General features: G+C 43.4%; 2 protein-coding genes across 9 annotated transcripts in view; one reads left to right on the forward strand and one right to left on the reverse strand.

Moving 5' to 3' along the window:
- The window catches only part of arvcfb (ARVCF delta catenin family member b), a 360,264-nt gene extending 341,736 nt beyond the window's left edge, over positions 1-18,528 (reverse strand). For 4 of the 7 annotated variants that reach the window (XM_078554487.1, XM_078554489.1, XM_078554491.1 and 1 more), the window contains exon 1: positions 18,230-18,285. The gene's annotated coding sequence lies outside the window, so the exon portion shown is untranslated. Of the gene's footprint in view, positions 1-17,724 lie in introns of all 7 variants that reach the window. The other 3 variants (XM_078554492.1, XM_078554486.1, XM_078554490.1) reach the window with 2 other exon arrangements.
- A 363-nt stretch (positions 18,529-18,891) lies between these two features.
- The window catches only part of tango2 (transport and golgi organization 2 homolog (Drosophila)), a 197,121-nt gene continuing 195,488 nt past the window's right edge, over positions 18,892-20,524 (forward strand). Inside the window, exon 1 of one of the 2 annotated variants that reach the window (XM_078554499.1) lies at positions 18,892-19,022. The gene's annotated coding sequence lies outside the window, so the exon portion shown is untranslated. The remainder of the gene's footprint in view (positions 19,023-20,524) is intronic. The other variant, XM_078554502.1, reaches the window with a different exon arrangement.

Consider the following 20,524-nt stretch of genomic DNA (forward strand, 5'->3'; position numbering starts at 1 on the left):
CAGACTGGTAATTAAAAAAACCATTAGCAAGGAATTCCACTCTGAATTCACCACATGGCATAAAAATTACAGTACGCACAAATGCCTTCTATTCAACAGTTGTGATGTGATGACAAGACCACAAAGTACATGCATCTGTATAGCACTGGTACTGCAGCCTCAGGCTGGCTCAGAGCAGTTCTAAAATTACAAAAGCAAAATAATTAGGATGAATATCTTAGATTAAAATAGAAAATGCTGGAAACTACTCAACAGGACAGGCAGCAACTGTGGAGGAAGAAACTCCAATGGAAAAAGTTAAATGATGTAACCAGTTTTAAACCAAGTGCATAGGTAGGGCAAGGTGGAGGAGGAAAGGAAAAAAAGGGGAGGTCTGTGAAAGGGTGGAAGAAAGGAGAGATTAAGTGACAAAAAAAGATGATGCAATGCCAATGGAAGTGGTAATGGGATGAAGAAACAAGCAAAAAGCAAATCTACTGAAGGTGTAAATGTCAACAGCAGAACTATTGCCAAGGGCTGCTGTCTGAAAAAAATGGGTAAAGGTTATGATGTGAAATTGGCAAACTCAATACTTAGTCTGGAAATGCTTAACTGAAAGATATGGGGCTGTTCCTTGAACTGAAGTTCAACTTCACTAGAATAGTACAGAAAGCCAAAGTCAGAGAGCACAGAATGGGAATGGAGCAGAGAATTAAAATAACAGGGCTTTTTGGCTGGAGGGGGTGTGGGGGGGCGCGTGTCCACACTTGTGAACTGACAAAAATCAGTCACTGAATCTGCATTTAGTTTCCCAAATGTGGATTGTTATATTCTGGAAAGCCAGTTGTGAACCATAACTGGAGCCAATTTTTACACACTTTTTTAGCATTCACTTACACAGTTACAGATTACAAGCACACACCTCCTAACCCTCCAACCAACAGTCTGTGTGTATTTACAGGGACACATCAATTCCTGTTTAGTGCCCACCAACTGCCTAAAATTAATTAATATGCAACTAACATACAGAAAACTGCAGCATGAGCAGGAAATACAACATAATAAATTCAAAGGACAAATAAATCGCTGTTTCAATTGGAAGGAGTGTTTGGGGCCCGTGGACGGAAAAAGTGCAGATGTTGCATCTTGTGTGTCTGCAAGTTGCCTTGGGAAAGAGAAGATGCTGGCAAATATCAGGAGTGCACCAGGGTTTTGGGAGAATGCCGTTTCCAGAATGCTGGGGGTGGCTATCAGACAAGTGGCAGCAGAGGACGATCCATTGAATGTGCAGGCTGGTGGGATAAAAAAGGATAAAGGAGAACTCTACCATGATTCTAGAAGGGAGGGGAAAGAGTGCTTAAAATGCGACTGATGTGGTCAAGAGACCTGAAAACCATGGTGGAAAACCCTCGGTGAGGTTAAAAGACATATGGTAAGCACCGGTATGAAAGGTGACTAAAACAGTGCACAGGGGAATACCCATTTATAAGGACTTCCAGAAGGCATTTAATTAAGTCTTCCATAAGAGAATGTTAACCAAGTTGAAGCTCATGGAATTGAAGGAAATTATTGACAGGTTTCAGAAATTGGCTGACAGGAAGAAGAGAAAGTAGGGATAATAGGCAGCTAATTGGCAGAATAATGAGTGATATTCCAACAAAGTAGTCTTTGGGCCTCAACTAATCACCATATTAATTAATTGCTTAGATGATGGGATAGTGAGCCATGGATACATTTTTGCAATGACACAAAGATAGTGACATTTTAAACAGCGTAGATGGAAGTAAAAAAAATTTATGGATACTTTTTCTTTATTCATTAACGGGATGTAGGCTTTACTGGCTGGGCTAGCATTTATTGCCCATCCCCAGTTGCCCTTGAGAATGTGGTGGTGAGCTGCCTTCTTGAACCGCTGCAGTCCATGAGGTACAGGTACACACACTGTGCTGTTAGGGAGCTCCAGGATTTTGATCCAGCAACAGTGAAAGAATAGCGATATGTCCAAGTCAGGATGGTGAGTGGATTGGAGGGGAGCTTCCAGGTGGTGGTGTTCCGTGCATCTGCTGCCCCTGTCCTTCTAGACAGAAGTGCCCGTGGGTTTGGAAAGTACTGTTAATCGAGCCTTAGTCGATTCCTGCAGTGCATCTTGTAGATGGTACACACTGCTGCTACTGTGCATCAATGGTGAAGTAAGTGAATGTTTGTGGCTGTGGTGCCAATCAAGCGGGCTTTGTCCTGGACAGTGTCAAGCTTCAAGTGTCGTGGGAGTTGCACTCATCCAGGCAATTGGGGAGTATTCCATCACACTCCTGATTTGTGCCTTGTAGATGGTGGACAGGCTTTGGGGAATCAGGAGGCGAGTTACTCCTTGCAGGATTCCTAGCCTCTGACCTGCTCTTGTAGCCAGTGTTTATATGGCTAGTCCAGTTCAGTTTCTGGTCAGTGGTAACCCCCAGGATGTTGATAGTGGGGGATTCACTGATGGTAATGCCATTTAACATTGCCTGGCACTTATGTGGCACGAATGTTACTTGTCAGCCAAGTCTGGATATTGTCCAGGTCTTGCTGCATTTGGACATGGACTGCTTCAGCATCTGAGGGGTCACGAATGGTGAACATCATGCGAACATCCCCACTTATGACCTCATGATGGAAGGAAGGTCACTGATGAAGCAGCTAAGATGGTTGGGCCGAGGACACTGTCCTGAGGAACTCCTGCAGTGATGTCCTAGAGCTGAGATGACTGACATCCAACAACCATAAACATCTGCCTTTGTGCGAGGTATGACTCCAGCCAGTGGAGAGTTTTCTCCCCGATTCCCATTGACTCCAGTTTTGCTAGGGCTCCTTGTTGCCACGGTCAAATGCTGCCTTCATGTCAAGGGCAGTCACTCTCAACTCACCTCAGGAGTTCAGCTCTTTTGTCCACGTTTGAACCAAGGTTGCAATGAGGTCAGGAGCTGAGTGGCCCTCGTGGAACCCAAACTGGGTCTCTGAGGTTATTGCTAAGCAAGTGTCACTTGATAGCACTGTTGATGACCCCTTCCATTATTTAATTAATGATCAAAAGTAGACTGATGGGGCGGTAATTGGCCAGGTTGGATTTGTCCTGCTTTTTGTGTACACAGGACATACCTGGGCAATTTTCCACATAGCCAGGTAGATGCCAGCATGGTAGCTGTACTGGAACAGCTTGGCTAGGGGTGCGGCAAATTCTGAAGCACATGTCTTCGGTACTATTGCTGGAATGTTGTCAGGGCCCATAGCCTTTGCAGTATGCAGTGCCTTCAGCCATTTCTTGCTATCACGTGGAGTGAATCAAATTGGCTGGAGGCTGTCATATGTGATGCTGGGGACCTCCAGAAGAGGCCAAGATGGATCATCCACTCGGCACTTTGGGGTGAAGATTGTAGCAAATGCTTCAGCCTTATCTTTTGCACTGGTGTGCTGGGCTCCCCCACCATTTAGCGTTGGGATATATGTGGAGCCTCCTCCTCCATTGACCATTCGCGACTGGATGTGGCAGGATTGCACAGCTTAGATCTGATCCATTGGTTGTGGGATCACTTAGCTGTGTCTATCACTTGCTGCTTATGCTGTTTGGCACACAAGTAGTCCTGTGTTATAGCTTCACCAGGTTGACAACTCATTTTTAGGTATGCTGGTGTTGGTCCTGGCATGCCCTCCTGCACTCTTCATTGAACCAGAGTTGATCCCCTGGCTTGATGGTAATGGGAGAGTGGAGGGTACACCAGGCCATGAGGTTACAGATTGTGCTCAAACACAATTCTGCTGCAGCTGGTGGCTCACAGCGCCTCATGGATGCCCAGTCTTCAGTTGCTAGATCTGTTTGAAATCTATCCCATTTGGCACAGTGGTAGTGCCACACAACACAATGGAGGGTATCCTCACTGCGAAGGCGGGACTTCGCCTCCCTAACGTCTGTGTGGTGGTCACTCCTACCGATAATGTCATGGACAGATGCATCTGTGGCAGGCAGGTTGGTGAGGATGAGGTCAAGTATGTTTTTCCCTCACCACCTGCCGCAGACCCAGTCTAGCAGCTATGTCATTTAGGGCTTGGCCAGATCAGTCAGTAGTGGCACTACTGGGCCACTCTTGCTGATGGACATTGAAGTCCCCCATTCAGAGTAGTACATTCTGCACCCTTACCACCCTCCGTGCTTCCTCCAAGTGATGTTCAATATGAAGGAATGCTGATTCATCAGCTGAGGGAGGGCAGTATGTGGTAATCAGCAGGAGGATTCCTTGCCCACATTTGACCTGATGCCACGAGGCTTCGTGGGGTCTGGAGTCAATGTTGAGGACTCCCAGGACAACACCCTCCCGACTGTATACCACTGTGTTGTCACCTCTGCTGGGGCTGTCCTGCCGGTGGGACAGGACATACCCAGGGATGGTGATGGTGATGTCTGGGACATTATCTGTAAGGTATGACTCCGTGAGGATGACTATGTCAGGCTGTTGCTTGACCAGTCTGTGAGGCAGCTCTCCCAATTTCGGCACTAACCCACAAATGTTAGCAAGGAGGGCTTTGCAGGGTCGACAGGGCTGAGACTGCCGTTATAGTTTCCGGTGCCTAGGTCATTTGCCGGGTGGCCCATCGGATTTCTTTGCTTTTTTTGAGACTTTGTAGCGGTTTGTTACAACTGAGTAGCTTGCCAGGCCATTTAACAGTCATCCACATTGCTGTGGGTCTGGAGTCACATGTAGGCCAGGTCAGGTAAGGACAACAGATTTCCTTCTCTAAAGGGCATTAGTGAACCAGATGGGTTTTTACAACAATCGACAATGACAATCAACAACTGATAATTAGACTTTTAATTCCACCATCTGTCGTGGAGGGATTTGAACCGGGTCCCCAGAGCATTACCCTGTGTCTCTGGATTACTAGTCCAGCAACAATACCACTATGTCATCGTAATGTAACCAAGTAACGGGTAAAGCTATGGCAAATGGATTGCAATTTAGGCAAATGTAAGATCACCCCTTTTGGGCCTGAAATGATAGCTCAGAGCACTTTCTAAATAGTAAAAAAGTATTGAGGGATATGGTGCAAAAGTGGATATATGGACTTAGGCTGCAGATCAAAGTGACAGAACAGGTTTGATGGGTTAAGTAGCCTACTCCTATTCTCAAGTGTTGTATTGCCAGGTTACTTTGGATCAGGAATCAGCATGAAATTTACACAACTCCAGTCTGAACAACTTGACCCCACAACAAAATAATTCACTGGGGGGTTTATGTACATGGCAAATCTATGCTCTAAATAGTATACACACTCACTAAATTATAATAACCACAAGCATTTAGAAACCAAAAAGAAGCACACTCAGTTATCACAGGTCTGTGAACTTGAAAAAACAAGCACTACATCTGAACAGGTTCCAATAGAAGAAGCCACCAGAAACAGAGATAAAAAATAAAAAACTGCGGATGCTGGAAATCCTAAACAAAAACAGAAACAGCTGGAAAAACTCAGCAGGTCTGGCAGCATCGGCGGAGAAGAGCACAGTTGACGTTTCGAATCCTGTTGAAGGGTCATGAGGACTCGAAACGTCAACTGTGCTCTTCTCCGCCGATGCTGCCAGACCTGCTGAGTTTTTCCAGGTATTTCTGTTTCAGCCACCAGAAACATGTCTTTTCTCCATTAGGTAAATGACCAGATTTGGATTATCAGGTTTTAGTTCTGATATTCAGCCATCGCAGTTTCGCTTTTATACTCAGTAAATGAGTATGTTTTTTTGTTAACATTTCCAAATGCATCAATAATAAGATTAAAATTAGAAAATTCTCATTACAAAGCAGGCAATTACATTATAACTGCAAAGCTTCCAAAGCACTACACTGTAGAGCCCAGGCTCAGAGATTTCAGGATTAACTACAAAAGTTCCTTTGCAGTCCCTGAACTCCAAGAGTTAAGCACTGTGACAAGAGCACCCTCCCCCCTCCAAATATCCAGCAATCCAATGACTCAAATCTTCAATCACATTCAGACAAGGACCATTCAGCTTGGCTGACACTGGGTCAATGGAAGTCTCTCTCTGTCCTTGTGGATATAATTCCTATTTTCTTTATTTTGTTAAATAGTTATACAGCCATATTTCAACACCCACTACCCCCCTCCCCAAATAAAGTTGAGAAATTTCAGAACTCTTCCCTTTGCATCCACAACTCCCCTTAATCACATTTTTATTTCCATTACCTCTAGGAGTTGTGGTCCATGTCAGTACCAACAACTTAGGTAGGAAGGGGGGAGGGTGGAAATGAGATCCTGGAAGATTTCAGGGAGCTAGGAAGGAGAACGATAGGAAGGAATCTCAGGGTTACTTCCAGTCCCATGTGCTAGCGAGCATAGAAATAGGAGAATTGATCAATTGAACACGTGGCTGAGGGAAGGCATCAGATTTCTGAGGCAGGTGGGACCTGTACAAGATGGGCAGGCTGCATCTTAGCAGGACCGAGACTAACATCCTCGCTGGAAGATTCATTAGTGCTGTTGGGAAGGGTTTAAACTAACCTGAGAGGGAGTTCAGATTCAAGTGGAACAAAACTGGTAAAAGTAGAAAAGTAGAAAGCAAAAATAGAACACAGGCAAAGCTTAGGCAAGCATCAAATACAATCAGAATAGAGAATAATTTTAAAAAGCAGAATTAAAGCTATTCTATCCGAATACACGCAGCATTCGCAAAAAGGTTGATGATTTGAATGCACAAATTGAGATAAATGGGTATGATGTAATTGTCATTATGGAGACATGGGTACAGAGTGACCAAAATTGTGAACTGAATCTCCAAGGATATTCGGCATTTAGGAGGGATAGACAAAAAGGGAAAGGAGGTGAGGTAGCGCTCAGTACATTAACTAGCAAGGAACATAAAGGCAGATTGTAAAAGCTTCTTTAGGTATGTGAAAAAGAAAAGGTTAACACGGACAAATATGGGCTCATTACAGGTGGGGACAGAAGAATTTATAAAGGAGAACATGGAAATGGCAGAGAAACTTAAACAGTTACTTTGCTTCTGTCTTCACAGAAGAGGATACAGAAAATCTCGAGAAATACCAGGCGACCAAGGGACTTGTGAAAATGACAAACTAATAGAAATCAATCATTTGGCTGTACAGAACTTCAGCATTGCTCAAAGAAAGAGACATGTCTAAGCTTTTCATCTTGCACTCATCAGGACACTCAAAAATACCAGTATAAGGGGGAGACAACAATTTATACTGTGAGAGAAGAGTGTGCTGATTGGTTGGCAAGTGGCTTTGCCATGGTGAATGTACCACTGACGGTGACTGACAGTTAGCTGCCAAGCATTATTTGAAATTTAAACCAGGCAGCTTTACCTCTGAATGTTCCCTGAGGAATGAGTCAGCAAATGGCTGTCACTTATTTTGTTTAGCTGAAACAGGCGCAATGTATGCATGTGTTCTTTCTGTCTGCAAACAGGACCCTGTATATTAATATACATAGTTTCTAGTACACGCAAATGCGCCACACTGCAAGCCCGACTGAATCTTAAATTGGTATTCCAACTTATATTGGTATTCTTGCAAGCGTCCTCATGAGGGCAAGACGAAAAGCTTAGACATGTCTTTTTTCAGCAATATAAAAGAAATTAGTAGTAGAGGTAGTACTTGAAAAATTAACTGGATTGAAGGTTGATAAGTCCCATGGACCAGATGAGATGCATCCCAGAGTTTTGGAGGTGGTGGCTTGAGAGATAGTGGGTGCATTGGTGGTTATCTTTCAAAATTATAGAGATTCTGAAAAGGTTCCCAAGGACTGGAAAGTAGCAAATGTATTTATTTAAGAAAGGAGGAAGGGGAGATGGCGCTGTAGTGGTAATGTCGCTGGACTAGTAATTCAGAGACCCAGGGTATTACTCTGGGCACATGGATTAAAATCCCACAACGGCAACTGGTATAATTTGAACTCAGTTCATAAATCTGGAATATAAAGCATTAAACTATCATAGATTGTCGTAAAAGCCCATCTGGCTCACAGATGTCCTTTATGGAAGGAAATCTGCCATCCTTACCTGGTTCTTCATGTGACTCCACACCTAAAGCAATGTTGTCGACTCTCAACTGGCCTCTGAAATGACCAAGCAAGGTCAGTTCAAGGACAATTGGGGATGGGCAGCAAATGCTGGCTTTGCCAGCGATGCTCACATCCCGTGAAAGAATTAAAAAAAGGGAGAATGGACCTGTTAGCTTGACATCAGAAGTAGGGAAAATGTTAGAATCTAGTTTAAAGGATGTGATAACTAAACATTTAGAAAAGAATGTTAGAAGTGGACAGATTCAACATGGATTTATGACAGGGATATCATGTTTGAGTTTTTTGAAGATATTACTTGCAGCATTGATAAAGGAGAACCAGTGTGTGTGGTATATTTGGATTTTCAAAAGGTTTTGATAACGTCCCACACAGGAAGTTAGTAAATAAATTTAGAGCGCATGGGATTGGGGAAAATATACTAGTATGGATTGAGAATTGGTTAACAGATAGAAAGCAGACAGTAGGAATTAACGGATCACTCTCAGGACGGCAGCTGTTACAAGTGGGATACTGCAAGGATCAGTGCTAGGTCCACAGCTATTCATAATCTATATAAATGAGTTGCATGTGTGGACCAATTGTAATATTTTCAAATTTACTGGTGATACCAAACTGGGTGGGAATGTAAATTGTGGGGAAGATGCAATGAGACTTCAACAGGACTTGGACAGGTGAAGTGAATGGGTTAGAGCATGGCAGTGGAATATGACATGAATAAGTATGAAGTTATTCACTTTGGTAGAAAAACAAAGGTAGGATGTTTCTTAAATTGAGAGTTGAGCAGTGTAGGTGTCCAAAGGGACCTGGGTGCCCTTGTTCATGAGCCACAAAGTGAGCATGCAGGTGCAGCAAGCAATTAGGAAGGCAAATGGTATGTTTGTCTTCATCGCACGGAGTTTTGAATACAGGGGTAAAGGTGTTTTGCTTCATTGGAGAGAGCCCTGGTGAGACCACACCTGGACTACTGTGTACAGTTTTGGTCCCCTTATCTAAGCAGAGATATACTTGCCATAGAGGGAGTGTAACAGACGTTTACTAGGTGAATCCCTAGGACGGTAGGGTGGTCTTATGAGACTGGGGAGTCTGGGTCTGTGTTCCCTCGAGTTTCAAAAAATGAGGGGTGGCCTCAGTGAAACTTAAAATGCTTACAGGATGTGACAGGTTAGATAAGCTATTTCCTCTGGCTAGTGAGTCTGAAACCAGGGGACATAATCTCGGGATACGGTGGGGTGGGGGGGGGGGGGGGGGGGAGGCCATTTAAGACCGAGTTGAGGAGGAATTTCTTCACTCAGGGTGGCAAATCGTTAGAATTCCCTACCCGAGGTGGCTGTGGAAGCTCAATCATTGAGTATGTTAGAAACAGAAATCATTAGATTTCTGGAGACTAATGACATCAACATCCGGAGGGTTAGCATTGACCAGAAACTGAACAGGAGTAGCCACATAAATACCAATGCTATAATAGCAAGTCAGAGACTAGGAACTCTGCAGTGAGAAGCTCACCTCCTGACTCCCTGAAGCCTGTCCACCATCTACAAGGCACAAGTCAGGAGTGTGATGGAATACTCCACATTTGCCTGGATGTGTATAACTCCCACAACGCTCAAGGAGCTTGACAAAGTCTAGGACAAAGCAGCCTGCTTGATTGGCACCCCATCTACAAACATTCACTCCCTCCACTACCGATACACAGTGGCCACCATCTACAAGATGCACTGCAGAAACTCACCAAGGTTCCTTAGGCAGCATCTTCCTAACCCATAACCACTACCATCTAGAAGCGCAAGGGCAGCAGACAAATGGGAACACCACCACCTGGAAGTTGCCCTCCAAGCCACTCACCATCCTGACTTGGAACTAAATCGCCGTTGCTTCACTGTCGCTTGGTCAAAATCCTGGAATTCCCTCCGTAACAGCACCGTGGGTGTGCCTACACCACATGGACTGCAGCAGTTCAAGGCAGCAGCTCATCACCACCTTCTCAAGGGCAATTAGGGATGGGCGACAAAAGCTGGCTTAGCCAGCGATGATGCCCACATCAGGAAAATGAATAAAAAAAGAATATGGAGATACGCAGGAAAGTAGTGCTGAGGTGGATGATCAGCCATGATCTAACAAATGGCAGAACAGGCTTGACGGGCTGAATGGCCTATTCCTGTTACTTGGTTCCTATTACAATTGCCATTTCTATCTGGAGTATTGTTCAGAGGAGGAAGCCATTCAGCCCATCATGCTTGTGCTGGCTCTTTGAAAAAGCTATTAATTAGTACCAAACCCCTCCTCTTTCTACATAATTTTTTTCCTCTTCAAATATTCATCCTATTCCCCCTTTAATAGCTTGTAAGTATTGAATCTATTTCCACCACCCTTTCAAGGCAATGAATTCTGGAGCTTAACTCATCTTTCTGGTTCTTTTATCAATCAACCTAAATTTGTGTCTACTGGTTTCCAGTCTTCCTGCCATTGGAAATAGTTTCCCCTTATTTACACATCATGATTTTGAACTCATCTATTAAATCTCCCCTGAACTTTTTCTAAGAAACAACTAGCTAGTTTACTGTGCAGATTCAGCATTGTTTCTGTCTCTTGATTGAAGGAATACAAATGTATCCGCTATGTCATCCAAATAACTATTCCCACATCAGCTCAGATAGAGAACTTAGCAGATAATTGTATTATGGCGAGAGCACCACAGTCCTGTCTGCTCTCACACGTATTCCAACTAGCTAGCTTTTAGCTCTCCATTGCTCACAACATTTCTGCAATACATTTACTCATTCACACCCTCAGCTCCATCTTTGATGGCTTCATCCCCAACAAAACCATTACTCTCTCCCACCCTGGCCATTCCCTGTGGAAGTATGGTACTCACCTCTGCTCCCTTAAGTCTAAAGGATACAGATTTGAAAAGGTATGGTGAACTGGCTTGGCCATCCACTACCAAGTCTAGATGGACCACTTAAAACACTATCATGCCCTACTCATGCTAAAACTGCTCACTATTCCAAGACCATCCTAGAATGCAAAGCCAGCTTTTCCTCTTCTGCAAAGCATCTTAAAAATCTTTCCACTGACCCCTCCACCCGTACGTCCCTGGACTCCTTTGTCACCAAGACTGAGATAATCCGATCAGTTATCTCAGCTATATCACCCCTTTCTGCAAGCCCACCTAGCCAAACCTCCTTTAATGCTGCCCCACAGGGCCCACCCCCAGCCCTCACCCTGAATCCATTTTCTCCAGTTTCTCTCCTGTCTCCCCTCATATACTCTCCAAGCTCATCTTGTCTGTGAGACCCATCTCCTGTTCCTCGATCCTGTTTCCATTAAACCGATCACCCAACTGACTACCCAGCCAGTGTTAGCCAATATTGTAAACTGTTCTGTCTTTAGCTGTTGTCACTCTCTCCTCGAAAGCCGTCATCATCACCCTTCTCAAAAACACCAACCCTCTTTATCCCTCCACTGTCACTCATTTATCAGACTGCTTCTTACAATTAATTATTGGGAAGGCTGAATCCATTGTTTGCAGTCACCATTTCAAACTCTGTTCCTGAGCTATTGACTCCATTACTCACCCTGGCAACAACTGATGCCACATTTGATCCCGAGATGAGCTTCTGACCTCATTTGTGTCATCACCAAGGCCGTCTATTTTTACTTCCATGATATCACACGACTTTGCCCATATGAGCTCATCCACTGATGAAACCCATGCCTTGCTACCTCTAGATTCGACTATCCAACATAGTCCTGGCTGGCCGACCACAATGTGCCCTCCTTATACTTGAAGTCATCCCAAACTCTGCTGCCCATATCTTAAGTTGCAGCCTGTCCCGTTCTCCTATCACCTATGTGCACACTAACCTAAGAGATTCCCAGTCAACTAACATCTTGATTTTAAAATACTCATCCTGGTTGTCAAATCCCTTCATAGCCTCAACCCTCCCTCTAATTGTCTTCAAAACCCACAACCCTCCTAGATATTTGTGCTTCTCTAATTCTAGCTTCTTGTACATTCCCAAGCTGCCATTGGCAGCTATACCTTTAATTGCCGTGGCCCAAGCTCTTCAATTCCCTCGCTAAACCTCGCTGCCTTTCTAACTAGGTTTGCTCTTTTAAGACACTCATCATAACCTACTTTGATCAAGCCATTGGTCATTTGACGTAATAGCTCCTTATATTGCTCATTGTCATACTTTGCTTATCGTGTCCTGGTGAAGCTCCTGGGACAATTTCAAGTGCTAAATACAAGTTGTTGTATCTTTTCCAGTGTAAGTCACTTACTTGTGATTAGGAGCAGGAAACCTGTCTGATTCTCCTCTCGCCAAGCCAAATGGCCATTCCTTAATCAATCATTGCGCCCTATTCCTTCACCCCCTCGCTCTTACCTTTAGTTAGTCTCTAGATTGTTTAGCATTTTCTTTATTGGCCCAACAATTTTCCTCCCAACTTTACTCCTCCAAACAGCTTTACACAAATATATTCATTATTACAATCCAGTTAAGGACTGCTAACCTTTAAATAAAGAGAAATCCAAATGCTTTTAACCAATAGAACTGCACAAGATTTCACATTTTTAAACAAAAACAACCTTTGTACATAAAAGACCTAAACAACAATATGGGTTATAACTGCCTATCTTAAGCACTCAGTTTTACTTACTTCCCCCAAGCCTTTTCCTTATAAGATAACAATCTTAAAATTATTTACTTCTGCAGGGACCACCCGTGAGAATGCCACAGTGCTCTGGAAACTATTTGAATTCTCCTCAGTTCCAGCTATTCTAAGGTAGGTCTTTCATTTATCAACTCTTGGCTATGGACAACCCATTCCATTGTTCTGGTCACTTTCTCAATTGTCCAAGCTAATTTGCTGATTGCTTTATTTTGCCACAAGACTCCAAAGGGCCATTGTAGATTTTATTCCATTCGCTTCAAACTAGGCAATCTTATTTTCCCTCATGAAATCCAAATGGAGATTAAGCCCTACCCACACGGAGAATTCAAAAATTAGCTTTTGTTTTCTGCTTACAGTGCAGGCCTAACTGTCATCTTTCTTGGCTATCTTCTCTCTCAGCTGCACCACACAAAATACAAGCTGCAATATAAAACTCTGGTTTTCAGTTTATCTGGGAGAATCTCCCCAAGATCAACCCATCTCCATAACAACGTTGCATGCTCTGGGATGTCCTCAAACAGACCATTAGGTTAAGTGTCCCCTATTTAAAATTCCTCCATTGATCTAAAGAAAGAAATGGATATTACAACCCTTCAGGGTTTACCAAATGCTTTAAAACTAATCTATCTCTAACTCCCAAAACAAAAACCTCTCTCTGGGCTGCCCTTACTGCAATTACAGACATCATGGCTCCACCAAAAGTTCCAAGGATAGGTCATCCATTGTTTAAGTTTCTCCATCTGCTGTATTATGACTCCACCCTTCTACTCTGAACTTATAAGTCAACATGTCCCAACCTTTTGATTACTACAATTCAAAGAATGGTTCATGCTTGTTGCATCTACTTCAGTGTTGCTAAACAGAATCTTCGGAAGATGTGCCCATTTATCTACATGTTAATCTTCAACCCAAGTGTTATATTCCAAAAACAAAGTTATGTTCAAAAACATATAAATTATAAACGAAGTGCTCTTAACTACATATTCAACAGAAAACTTATCAGACTGGCAGATGCAGCAGATAGTAATACTGAAAGTGACAGGAGGCAGAAAAAAATATTTCCCCACAGCAAAAACTTCCCATTAAAATGCAGCAGCTTCCTGCCAAGAGGTGAACGTACAGTATTGCAAATCCACACAAAAGAGCACTGGTTCCAAGTTCGGGAATTAAGAGACAAAAGATCAACTAATAATTTTTTTAAATGCTGTGGAAGCTGGAAACGTGAAATGAAAACTGGAAATGCTCAGCTGGTCAGACAGCATCCGTGGAGAGAAATAGAGTTAACATTTCAAGTCGAGATGGCCTTTCATCAGAACTGAAAAAAGATAGAAATGAAAGTTTTAAAGCCAGTGGAAGGGGTGGGGGAAGGAGGTAGGAAGAACAAAAGAGAAGATCTGTGATAGTGTGGAGGGCAGGGGAGATTAACAAAACATTTCATGATGCAACAGCCAAAGAGAGTGATAATGGCTATAGCAAAGAAACAAAAAAGATCGTGTCCAAATGAGACATGAATGGCTACATCTGAATGCAACATGAGATAAAAGAAAGAAACAAGACAAGACCAACCCAGCAAAACAAAAAGAAACACATAAAACAAGATGAAGGCAGAGTCATGATTTAAAGTTGTTGAACTGAAATGTTGAGTCCACAAGGCTGTAGCGAGTGCAGACTCAATAGATAAGGTGCTGTTCGTCAAGCCTGCATTTGAGCTTCGCTGGAACACTGTAGCGGGCCAAGAACAGAAAGGTCAACATGGTGGAGAATCAAAATGACCAGCAACTGGATTGCTGACTGAATGGAGGTGTTCAGCAAAGAGTCACCCAGTCTGCATTTGGTCTCCCTAACGTAGAGGGGACCACATCGTGAACAGCGAGCACCATAGAATAATTTGAAAAAAGTACCAATATTGAGGGAGTGTTTCGGGCCTAGGACAATATGGGGTAGGCTGTAAAATGACAGGTGTTGCATGTCCTGAGCATGAAAAGTGCCATAAGGAAGGGAGTGGATGTTAGGAGTGACTGAGGAGTGGGCCAGGGTATTGAGGGGGGAATGGTCCATTCAGAATACTGAAAGGAGAAGGTAAAGGAAGATATATTTGATGGTGGCATCACATGTCTGGAGCTGGCTGAAACGGTAGAGAATGATACGTTGACTACCAAGGCTACTGGGGTGGAATGTTAAGACAAGGGGAACCCTATCATGATTCTAGGAGGGAGGGGAAGGCTAAGAGTAGATGTGCGTGCAATGGATTGGACACAGTGGAGAGCTATGTCAACCATACCAGGTGGGAATCCTAAGATAGCAAAAGATCATATTGTTGAAACTCCAACCAGAAGCAGCTATTGTGGAAGACAGAGAAATAAGTGCTACCCGAGACTGGGTTCCACATTCACACCCAAATTGAGATTCCCCAACACCAGCCCCAAATGAGATTCACTTGTGTCTGAAAACGTGCTTGGGTGTGGCAGCACAGGATCACATCCGCCATACTAATTTCCAATATCAGCCTCACGGTGACAACAGCAGAAAGCAACTTCCACAATCTAAATGGGAGAAAACGCCATCGAGCCAGCAAAAAAAACCAGGCACATTTTGAATGAGGAAATGTTGCGTGGGTACCATTTAGGGAAGAAGAGTGGAGAATAAAAGTGGCAAATGTGAACTAGTAAAGCCAAGTCATTTACAGAAAATATTTATTTTTTAAAAATTCTATGACAAGACAAAATTTTACCAATGCAATGTGATGACAAATAGCACTCTAGGTAGAAGTCATATAGCAATTGTTGAACTAACCCGTTCAATGAAACAGCAACACTTTTCCTAAAACATTGGGGAAAAGCTTAAAGAGCAGTTCAGTTCAAACAGCGATTAGACATCAAAAGCAATTTGCCATTGCAAACTAAAAAGTTGCTCTAGTATCCTAATACTGCACAGTAAACACCAACATACTGTTCTGACAGTGATTTAACCAAGCCCAATTTACACTGCTGCAAGAATATATTTAATCATGGTAGAAACCAAGAACTCAAAAACATCCAATTACTCCTTCCATTTCCTCTGTAGAAAGAGGCAACCCTAAAACCAAAGAACACTTGTCCAATCTGAACTCAAGCCTTAGGAATGAGAACTCCTGCCTCCACCCACTAATCTCCCCACGAATTGCAAAACTCCTGGTTGCACACGTGCGGAAGTCAGAAGGTTGTCGGTTCAAATCCCAGTTTATTATTTAGCACATAATCCTGGCCAACACTTCCAGTGCAGTGAATGCAGTGCAGTACCGGGGAGCGATATAAAGTTGGCGTCTTCTTCATGAGGCCCTGTTTTTGCTGGTTCAGGTGGATGCTGTTTTTAACAAAAAATCCAGTGGGACCAGAGTGCAGTTTCCCAGTACGCTGCATTACATTTGTTACTCAAAACAACAAAACGGATTAACTGATCTCATTACATTGCTACATGTGGGACCCTGGTGTGCATAAATTCGTTGCCGCATTCACCAACATGACAGCAACATTTCAGAAAGTACTTCATTGGCTGTAAAGCGATTTGGGACATCCCAGGATCCTTAAAGGCGCTTTATTACTCCAAATCTTGCTCTGCCAATTAGATGAACAGATTTAAAAGTAAACGACAGGCCCTTTCAATAATAAATGGAATTCGATCATTTGCGTTAGTATAGCGCCTTCAACGTCGCAAACGGTCTCAAGGCGCTTCACAAGAATGTTGTCAAATAAACTTTGAGACACTGAGCTACATACGGATGTATTGGGGCAGGACACCAAAAGCTTGGTCAAGTCATTTTTTAATCCAGAAATAGATGGCTCAATTGATATTGCATTTGCGAGACCGCTTAACTCTCAACCATTTCCTGCACGGTTTTTCACAATTCCCTAAACATATCTGTTCTACAACAGGAATTAGATTACATCTCTTCACGTCTGCAACGTGTCCACCTGCCACGATTAGCAAAACATAAACTCCACTTCACCAGGCACGCTACATGGTAAAACAGAGGCGGAGTCCGCTTCTCATTGAAAGTTGCACACAATGTAGTTCACGTTTATGTACATTTCGAGAATGATTTTTTCCCAAAATGTTTCTAACAAATAGAACGGTTTACAGCATCCCCGAAAGCATTTACAGCGTTAAAATTTTAAATCAATTCCACTAGTTGCCGTACAAAGACAATTTAATCCTCCAATTTTGCAAACCAAAAATGCACACCTTGCAATGCTCTTATTTTAAACATCGCCTTATTTCTCCATTAAAACGAGAACCATTGTTATCAAATGCAAGTCTTTCCGTTACACGAAAAACTCGTCTACAGCGCAGCCCAAAAATATCCTTCCCTAGCCTGGGAGAAAAAATAAATAAACATGCCAGGATGCTAATCTAACAGAAAATAAAAATGTCACCCACAGTGCCCAACTGAACCATTTGTTATGTCTTCAACACTGTAACGAAAATCCTCCAATATTTCTACACACGCAATAGTATCGAATTAGAAATCACAGCTTGCTACCGCAGGACAGGCAATTTTTGCTAGGGTTAAAAGAACTGGTTTGACTTCACTCCAGAGAGTCCAATCCCAACATTTCACAACATTATTTTTTTGTCTTGTCCATCTCCAAAACGTAGTCAAGCCAAACACATTTGAAACAGGACAGAAAAAACACAGGCTGTTGCAAGATCTAGAATGGTGAAGTGCCAAGTTTAACATGGTTTGGGTTCAGCCAGCTTGCGGACACAGTAGCATCACTTCATCTTTCTTCTCCCCAGTTTCTATTCTTGCAAAATTGGCAACAACAAAAAAAATAGGGACCCGTTAACAGGTAGTTGGGGATCGTTCCCACGAAACAAAATAAGCCTGATGTTTTCAGCCCAAAAAATGTTTAAAAAAAAAAGGAAAAACAAACGCTCGAGACACAAGATTCCCATCTCAGAAAATCCCCTCGCAAAAATTAAAAAAGATGATCGGTTCCATACCTCAAATCTGATCTCCCGGCTTCGACGAGGTTTCTTTCCTTCTTCGCTCCTCGATCAGGCGGGCGGGCGGACAGGCAGGCGGGCGGGCGGGCTGTCCCAGACAGATTAATTACGGCACCTTTTGTTTAAGTTCTGCCGGACCCTCTCCTCTCCTCTCTCCCAAACCCGGCTCCTCTCACCAGAACAAACAGCAGAAAAGGGATATATACCCGCTTCAGCAACCTCCTTTTTGTTGTTGGCGCTTGCTGCGCTCGGCCTCACTTCACGGCGTTTGTGAGGTAAAGAGGGGGGAAAAAAAATTCTTCAACTTCGTTTTTTTTTTCCCCCCCGTAATTTCGTCCGTTGGGGTTTGGGTTGGGGGGGGGGGGGGGGGAGAGAGAGAGAGAGAGAGAGACACAAGCGCGAATAGCGGAGCCCGCGATCCTTCTTTATTCCCCTTCCAGATTTATCTGAGAGGGAATATTTTTTTTCCTAACCCCCCCTTTTTTTTAAAAAAAAAACAAACCTGCTGCAGAGTTTGCCCTCAGGCCACTCACTTCTCCCTGGATTATGGTACCTGGAGTGGGGGAGGGGAAGGGGTAAAGGTCTCAATCTGAAATAAATTCAGTGAGAAGGAAAGGGAGGGTGGGGGTTGGCGGGGAGGAGGGAAAACCTCGAGGAATTTCAAACGAGACGAGGAGCGGGGCGGCTGTGAATCACAGCCAGTGAAACCGCTGCTTCTCCCGCACCTTCTCCTCCTCCTCCTCCTGCAGCGGGGAGCGGCCGAACTTGCACGGTTTCCCTCACACCGAATTGCACGACGCCGCCGCCTCTAACCCTGCCCTCCACCCCTGACATTCCGCCAATCACCATCGCGCTCCCGCGGATTGACATCGCCACCAGCCAATGGGTTGCACGGATATAATGATTGACACCTCGGGAAGCCAATCGTCTGTCGGCCCCTACCGGCCGTTGGCGGATGATTGACAAACCAGTGGAGCAACCAGAAGGCACTAAATCGTGTCAGTTGTTTCTTCGCCAATCACATCCCATAATCGGCAGGATCCTCAATTCGCTTCCGCCCCTTAAGGAATTAACCAATCCAAATGTGGCGTTTAGTTTGATCGACGTAGGTATTAACCAATAGAAAAAGGGGATGGATAAATATTGTCAGCGGAAGGTGCGGTGTTTGACCGTCAGGGAAATGCTCTGCGCCAATAGGATTGATCGTTATTGGAAGGACTGCAGGGCGAAGGGAATTAGCAGCGGGATTTATGGACAAGTTGATCAGACAAGTGTTCTCAGACTTCAAGATAACGGTGAGTATTTTTTTTTAATATTGTCTTATCGCCATTAATCATCAGTGATCAATATCTTGTCATTATGAACTTCCCACTTTGTGATTTGGGTTGGGCTAAAATTGCCTTGATATCTGGCAGGTTGTGAATCTATCCTCGTTGGGCCCAGCAAAACTACCCATCCCATCCCATTCCTCCTCCTCCTCGTTGGGCCCAGCAAAACTACCCATCCCATCCCATTCCTCCTCCTCCTTGTTGGGCCCAGCAAAACTACCCATCCCATCCCATTCCTCCTCCTCCTCGTTGGGCCCAGCAAAACTACCCATCCCACTCTTCTTCCTCCTCCTCCCCCTCACCCATTTTGACAGCCCCCTTCACGTTTACATAAAATTAAGCAGCGGGAGTGTTCTTCCCGCGTTATGTTAAAATGTAGTTTTCAAGAGCAGGTTTGATGAACTGAAAAGTTACCTTAAAAATAACTTCCCGTGTTTTTTTTTAACTGCTTACGCTTCACTCTTGTGAAAGATGACAGCTGCTGGTCAGACAAGTGTTCGGTAGCTGAGTTTTTCCCAGGTATTTTTATTTTTGTTTTGGATTTCCAGCATCCGCAGTTTTTTTTTGCTTTTATTTAAGTGTTCGGTAGCACTTCTGTTAGACAAACCTGGCTATGCTTCTGATGAGAGAAATATGGACACGTGATAGGAGCAGTTTGCCAATGTTACCCGTATTTGTGTTGAAACGCCAAGCGTGGATTCTACTCACTTGTTCAAAAAAAAAATCTTGCTCTGTTGCATTTGCTTGAATGTTTGTTTGTTTCTCTTTGTTTACTCTGCTTGGAGAGCAAAATACAGCTATGGAGGATGCACTATCCCAGCATTCATAGCAGTCCGGAAAGTTTTCTATCAATTTTAATTTAATATAGAACGGAGCAATTAACTTCCTAACAAGAGATATTCCGGTAATTCCAGGCACAGCTTGTATCAGTCCTGAGGCATCAAAATATTTTATTTGTATTTCCTGGCCTGATCATACTAATAATAGCAAGCTATTTAAAGAAATGCCATTTCAGTTTTTGGATAGGTTGTCTGTGTTTGCCAGATGAGATGTTGGAAAAAAAATTGTGTTGCAATAGTGTACAATTAACTTGCAATGTGATTTTTGATGCTGCTTTTCTGTTGGTTTATTTTTTACATAAGCTTCTAATAACATTATATTTGGATGCAGTTGGTAATTGGATGACATAATCGTCTAATTTCATTAGTAATAACTTGTGTTAATATGTCTCTTAAAACAACAAGCAATTTGTGATAAAAATGCAATATCGAAGAATTTCAGGAAGGATGTTCTGGCCCTGGAGAGGGTCCAGAGGAGGTTCACGAGAATGATCCCAGGAATGAAAAGCTTAACATATGAGGAACGTTTGCGAACTCTGGGTCTATACTCGATGGAGTTTAGAAGGATGAGGGGGGATCTGATTGAAACTTACAGAATGCTGAAAGACCTGGATAAGAGTGGATGTGGGG

The sequence above is a fragment of the Cetorhinus maximus genome, chromosome 12 (assembly GCF_964194155.1).
Source record: "Cetorhinus maximus chromosome 12, sCetMax3.hap1.1, whole genome shotgun sequence".
In the NCBI taxonomy this organism is placed as follows: Eukaryota; Metazoa; Chordata; class Chondrichthyes; order Lamniformes; family Cetorhinidae; genus Cetorhinus; species Cetorhinus maximus.